Source organism: Chelmon rostratus, chromosome 17, assembly GCF_017976325.1.
Source record: "Chelmon rostratus isolate fCheRos1 chromosome 17, fCheRos1.pri, whole genome shotgun sequence".
Taxonomy (NCBI): domain Eukaryota; kingdom Metazoa; phylum Chordata; class Actinopteri; order Chaetodontiformes; family Chaetodontidae; genus Chelmon; species Chelmon rostratus.
Genome location: NC_055674.1, coordinates 10,049,243 through 10,056,894, shown reverse-complemented (window position 1 = coordinate 10,056,894; position 7,652 = coordinate 10,049,243).

Here is a 7,652-nt window from a genome sequence, read left to right as displayed (position 1 = left end):
CAGTAACATTGCAGGGGCAAGCACAAAAAATCTCACGTCACTCAGACAAGCGAACCAATCACAAGACTCAAGAGGTATTTGAATCCACGAGGCTCCAGCGCTTTTTTAATGTAGCCAGGAGTATTTGTGATTCAAGCAGATCATGATAAAACACAATACAGAACAATACCAGAACTCTGGAAGAACGCTGCAGCTCCTCATCTGCCATGTTCCTGAAAATGATAAAAGCATCTTCCACCAGGTACATGTACATCCAGCCTTGCCCCATCTTCTTCTGCTTCTGTTGACTTTTGTTGTCTTTGGCATCCACAAATTTTGCATTGCCACCATCTGCTGGACTTTCCCTTGCCCCCTCTATTTCAGCATCCCCATGGCATGTGTGAAAAGGTGCAAGACGGAAATGTTCCTGAATGCAGCAGCATGTGTGAATAGTGAAAATCTCGAACAGTACCTTAAACGTTATCCTAGGAATTTACTGGCAACTGTGTGAAAGAGGCTATAGAGAGGGTTGAGACACAATAGTGGCACAATGAAAAGCAACAAAAGTAGTGAAGAGTCAAAAAGAGAGCTTAAAAAGTTTAAACTGTGTCTTTCTTTCCTCTGCACACCTGTCCAATGGCTGTGTGGTGTGATTGTGGCTGTTCGTCAGTCAGTTTCAGAAAGTTAAAACAATTGTGGGATGCAGCCCTCCAATTCAGATGTCGTTCAGATGTTGTACAGTGTTTGATCACAACCTCATTGTCAGCATCATGATCTTGACCTACAGAACTAACTCAGCGCAGTACAGTTGTAAGTTTATTGCAGGTTGCATTGGATTATATTTGCTTCCAGCGAGCTGTGTGGTCAGTGTTGGATCAGTGGAAGTAGCCAACAATTTTGCACTTCTAACTTCTCATCTGTTTTATAGGACCCTTTAGGTAAGATTCTGTTGACTCTTAATTGTCATCTGAAACAACAATATTATCTTGTGTGGTAACATATTTCTGTTTTTTGTGTTTTGTAAGCCAAAAGTAATAATTTCAAGTCTTGTCACTTTTGAGAAAAGTCTTGTCTCTGAAAACTTCAACCAACAAACAGTAATGTACTCCAATAATAAACTCTCAGTAGTCTGTAATCAGAATCTCATTCTTCAAACTTGGTCCATTCTGGCTTGCCTCAATTTGTGTGATTAAAAAAAACAAACAAAAAACATAAGTATGCATTATTTTTCATGTGTTTTCACCTTGTACTCACTGGGTGGCAGCATTGCCTTGTACCATTGCACAATAGCGGTTTACAATTAATGGTAAATGAATATAATACTGTGCCGTCTTGCTGGTGTTTGTACATTTTGTAGTTTTTTTTTTTATTCCCATTGTGAGATTGTGGCATTTAAGTATTGATAATTGTATCAAATAGTATTATGTAACTGTAACATATGACATAGCAGTTCATGCTTATTAAAATATTTGCAAAGACTAAATGAGCTATCAGATGTATCACATCACTTGAGTAATCTTGGTTTTGGTTTGGTTTGGAGACCACAGACAGAAATCACTTTGAATTTGGAAGACATGACCACAGCAGGAAGAGTCTGACAAAGGACAGTATAGAGTTACATATCTGTTTTAGATCCAGTCTTTGTGAAGCTTGACCCATACTATGAAATAAAAGTCAGGATCTCTCAACATCTGGTTGGAATGATGTTGTTTGAACTTGTTTTTTTCTTTTTAAATATGTCTCTTAGAAGACCCCTACCTTTCTGGAAATGCAACACTAATTTGAGTACCACTTAATTTGTCAGTCATGGGAATTTTGTTTACCAGAGAAGACTGAAAAATACAATTCACAAGTGAGATCACAGTCAATACTGTAATTAATTAGTACAAACACATTATAAGTCCCTATGTGAATGATATTTGTTTTTGGATGTCAAATATAACACCTAATTATCTATTTTGGGACACGGTCCAGCTTTCAATTATCTTTGCAATTCTGTGCATATGTGCGCCATGCTTCTATGGCTGGCACAGTCGATTCATGTCCAGTAGATGGCAGTGTTTACTACAGATTGTAACGTGTTTTCTCTTACAAATTTGGATTCCTGTGTTCACTGGGTTGTGCTGTGAAATGAGAAACATTTCATGAGAAGAATGTCACTCATTTTCTCACAAGCTTCCTAATAGAAAATAGTTGCTCGGCTGGGTGAACACAAAGCAAAAGCTGAATTGATTCATGACACAGTGCAGCAAATTGATTTCTGAGGGTGTATAGGAGAGAATCACCTCATGTTGTCCTTTTCTCTTTCTGGATAGGACAGTAACTCAGTCAACCAATTCACATGCTTATCTATCAGTCTGAAGTCACCTGAGCAATTTTCTTTATTGATAAATAATAGACTGTTAGAACAGGGGCAAATAAATAATCAGTAGTTTTGCAGCCTTTTATAAATTGCTGTTTGAGTGTCATTTATATTTGAGATAAAAGTGTGTTAAATCATAGCAAAATAATCAGAATTAGGAAAGATGGCCAAGCAGCACCAAGTTGTGCCACTGTAAAACATGTTTGTGCAAGCTGTTTGGGTCCCAAATAGAATGATACGGATGGAAAGTGTTATTTAAGAGTTGTAAGAAATATATAAACAGATTTATGTGTTGCAGGTGTGATTTGATGAACTGGTTTTGAGCTCTATAATCAGCTGCCCATTCCTGCTTCTTCTTGCAAACACGAATCCGAAAAGAACCAAGGTGTTAAGAGGACGTAGTGTCGCTGATAGGCCATGAGTCTCTGATGATGGAATTAATATGCAACAAATGAGGACAGTCTTTCGTCTGTCCTTCAGATGCCCCTTCTCCCTCGCACGTCTGGGTTGCCTGGCTCTCCAGGAACCTTTTGAGCTATAACTGTACGTCATTTAAACCGTGGTGGTCCAGTGGCCATGCCAAATTGCATATTGTGACTTAAATGTCTTTAATTTCCCTCCCTCTCTATCTTCCTCACTTGCCTTCCTGTCTTAGTATCTTTCTCTCTCTTCTTCCACTGTTTCTCACTCCTCCTTCTCTTCCCCTATGCCACATCCCCTGCTGGATTTCCCAGTTAAAAACAAGTCAGAAAGAATAATAAAACCTTTGCTGTTAGCTCTAAAAGAAAATGATTGAAGGAGGCGAAAAAGCGGGGAAAAAAATGAGTGAGAGGGGTTGGTTACTTGCGAGTACGCAGAGACATGCATGTGCACGCACGTAAGCATACTGTATACATGCACTCACACACAGATCAAATGGTGAGCTTAGGTCTCCCCCCAGGGCATGAACATGGATTAATGTGTCGAGCGCGATTATTTCATTTATAACTGTCCTGGACCTTTTCAGATAAGACCATTTTTCAGGTTGCCATCCAATAGCACCTTTACTGCATCTATTAGCCTGCCAAGCACTCAGAGCACCATTTAAAGGGCCAGCACCCTCCCTGTTAGCTAGAGAACAGTGAAGGTTGACAATAGTAAATCGAGCCCAACTACCTCACAAATAACCAAGGTGCAAATGTAGTAAGAAAAATGACACTTTCGGTACACAGTACATCTTTTCACAATGAAATATAATCAGAAACCATGCACAATTCAGGTGAGCTTCTGACAAATTCAATACTTTTAAAATTTCTGTTTTTTTGTAATTTATTCAAATCATTGTAAATCAGTATAAACCTATTGCAGTTTCTCTTCTGGGGTCGTGTCCTTGAAGTGAAACCATAACTATAGAGCTAACACCCCCACTGCTCGTGTCCTGTATACAGTACACAGGTCCAAAAAATGTCCTTTCTTTGCTCTCTCCTGCCCCCGTGGGACCCTCCTGCTGCCCCCTCTAAAACCAGCAGAGGAAAACAGTCCATGAGACATGCAGTAAAAGTAAAATATAAAATGGCTGCCTTGGCTGGGATTCTCCTTCCTCAGCAGCTTGGTGCTCACTGACCCCATTAATCCAGGTGTTCATTCATCTACAGGACGATCCTCACACAGGCCGTTAAAGGCTCACCCCACTGTGTTTGCCCAGCCCCAACCCTTCCCAGCCTCCTGCTCTACCCAGTGTAATGGGGGCTGCCAATGAGCTAAGTATGGGCAGCCATATAAATGAGCCTTGGTAAATGTCAAGCCTTTTAATACTCAGTTGTAATGCCACATTTGTTTTGTAGGCTGTCATTTGTTTTTAGAGTGAGCCAAACTTGTTAAACCACCCCCCTCACCCCCCCTCGCTCATTTTCCAAGGAGTGAAGACAGAGCTGGTCATGCAGAGAGAGAAGGTGGTATAACTTCATTGGAGGTTACACCGTTGTCAGTGCAATACATTATTGACCAAGATAGCTCAACTCTCAAGGAAAGCAACCTGTAAATAGGTAAGCAAAGAAGAGCACTGATTAAACTGCAGACTGCTGGGCACTGAGTACGGCCGTGTGCAGACCGGGCTCTCGTTTCGATGCAGACAGGGTGAGCTTTAAGGGACAGGAGCGCTCATGTTAATGTCATCCTTTGCTCACTGGCTCTGACAGCAGGGCAAATATGAGGCCTCAGCTTCTGCCACTCTGACAATTCCCTGTCTCTTTCATATAAAGAGAATGATCATGTGAATTGCAATGACAGGTATGTGTGTCTGTCTGTGAAAATGTGCTTGTATGTGTGTGAGCTATTGTCTAGGTGGATGTGAGCTTGCATGCGGAGCTAACGCTCACTGCCCTTGTGTGTGTTTTCTGTTTGCGCCTGTGCGTGCGTGTGCATGCATACATGGTAATTTATGTGCGAACACATGTGTTTCAACGTCTCCACATGTTGGGTCTGTTCACTCAGAGGTTTATATACAAGCTCTGCCATTCTGCAAGAGCCAGACATACGTCACACTGCATTTCTCCTCCTTCACTTTTTACTGCATTCCCACACGCAGAGACTGTAAAAGAGAGTGATTTACACAGAAGTGCATAAATACTGTGAGCTGGCGATACAGTCTATGCACTATACCCCTTCCCATGCTAATTCAAAAGCTTCACTTAGTCCCAGGTTCCTTTAAGAGGGTCAGAGGAGCGTGTTTGTTTGGCGTCCCAGCAAAACCTGTAGTGCAGTAGCCAGGGGCTAAGAAAGGAGGAATTATCCAAAAAGACTCCAAGTGCAAAACCTTAGGAATCATCACTGGTATTTAAATTAACACAAGATTTTCACCTGTTTGTCAGACTTCTACTAGACGCCACTCATGGCGGCTTGTGAGTTCGATATTGGTGCATAGGAAACTGGCTAGAAGACAGCAGTTTAGACCAGCAGTTGGAATAGAGGGGACAATGTGTGGGAGGAGAGACAATGATGAAGAAAGGAGAGGAAGCCCTTATTATGTAGTGTGAACTCAGCCAAGCTGTATATCCAACGTCTGTCTCCATAAGCCCTGAGCACTTGCTATGTGTTCATCTGCACAGAGAGATGCCATTTGTCCTAGTGCGCGCACACACACACACACTCACACACACACAAACAGACTACGGTAGCTTGTCTGACAAATTGAGCACATTTGTTCACTGGAGAAATTTTCATTGAGCAACTGGGTCTTCTCTACGTCTCCTGTTGTTTCTTATTCAGAGGTTTCCTCCCCTCTTTCTCCGTCTGTGGGTAGATTGTTTACACCAGGAAGTGCCTGGCATCCTCTCACTTGGCACTGGGAGACAGTGACTTGGCTGGTGCTGGTAGCCCAACATCATTCACAGTCCCAGTGCCTGCTTCAATGTAATTCATGTGCTTTCGGGAGACATCCTTACCGGAATAGAGAGCATTTTTGTTGATTATTCCGTCTGTTTTTGATTACATCCTGGCTGGCCTCAGAGAGCAAGCGGACAATTTAGCTATCATTCCTAGATGGGTTAATGGGGCCCAGGCTGGAGGTTTATGTTGGGGTTCAAAACAGTAGGTTGGCTGAGATTTTCAGTTGTTACGGTAATGATTACTGCATACAAATGTTTTTTGTGGTATTTCTCTTCCATATATATGTGTGTGTGTGTGGACATGCAAGCTCTCGCTATCACCAAGCTAGCTGGATGGATTTCCATGAAATTTGGTACACGCATTTATGACCCCCTAAGGATGAATTGTGGTAATTCAGGTGATCCCCTGACATTCTACTGTCAGGATCAGGTCAAAATTTAGATTATATCCAGTTGTTGTTTTTTAGCAAAATACCTGCAAAACAAAGCACATTCCAATCAGCCTCGGCTGTTCTATGCGTCCGTTAAGGTGCTCACTGACCACTCACTGACTGCTGCATGATAATGTTATGCAAAGGTACCTACTACCAAGCTAATGGGGAAATCCAAGTTTTTTGACAAATGGTTGGAGGGCAGTGCGTCTGAACCATGGCTGAGGCCCATCTCTTGGAATAACTGTGAGGTGTTCTGCTCTGTGTGTCAGCAGGCCATAATTGTAGCTTTGATGTAAAATTACCTACCTATACATTTCAAAATAAACAAATAATGTGGAATACAGTGTTGCTGAATTATTTGCTCATTTCAGCTTGACCTACATTTTATTTTCAATCAGTGAAAATTATGTTGTGTTGCAGGGTTTCCAATTGGTCCACGTGTCATGCAAGATTCCAAAGATCGGACAAATGGAAGAAAGTCCGATCACATATAATCTGATTATGGACCCTATTTTCCCATGTTTTTGTTTCTACATGACAAATGGAGACAACTATTTGCCTTTTTTTTTTCAGCATCAAGTGAGAGTGGAGCAGCCATCAGCCCGTCAGTGAGCTGCAATGTAATTCTTGTGGCCGTATGTGCACCGTCAATGGTTGTCCAGTAAAAAGTGTTTGTTTTTGCCACTGACAGGCTCAGATTGTTATTCTAAGATTCTGAAAACGTAGTGTAAAGGATCCCTACAGAGATACACCCTTTTGTTTTAGAGTAAAATCATTTTTGTTTAACCAGAAACAGCTGTTATATAGCTCTTGCCAAAACAACCAGACTCCATTCACAGAATCAGTAATTTTATCATCACAAAACATGCTTCATTCAAACACGACAGAAAGAAAATAGAACTCACCAACTCACTTGGTTCAACTTTCCACTGTTCCAATAATCGGCACTAACTCTGGTTTGGTTGAGATAAACTTAGCTAAGCGGGAGAGGAGCGAAAGAGAGAGTGGAGAGAAGCAGCAGGGGAAAGCGGCTTACAATCGATTTATAATAAAGTACACATTCCCTGCTGTATGTTAGTTGCTGATGTTAACTGGTCAGGACTAGAAGTGGCGATGACGTCCTACAATGTATGGAAAGGGTCTTAAAAAAGGTTCCTTTTTGACGTTAAACACTAAAAGCTGAATTGCTGTTTACGGTGATCGTGGCAAACAGTAGACCTGCATAGCATCAGTATGTAATCATTGTCACTGCAATCATGTTAGCATGCCGTTTACATTTAGCTGAAAGCACGGCTGTGCCTAACTACAGCCTCACAGCCACCAGCAGGGCTGCAGACTCAGTCTTGTTTTCACAAAGCTATATGTCATCAGATGTTTAATCCATCTCATGGCTGTTTGGCCCGGCCAGTCCCTGTTGTTTGCCCAGCTGTGATTTCAGACACACTGTAATAGAGAGGATCGTGGTGTCTTCAAGGTGCAAACAGAATTTGTGCCCTTTGACCCTCAAGATGG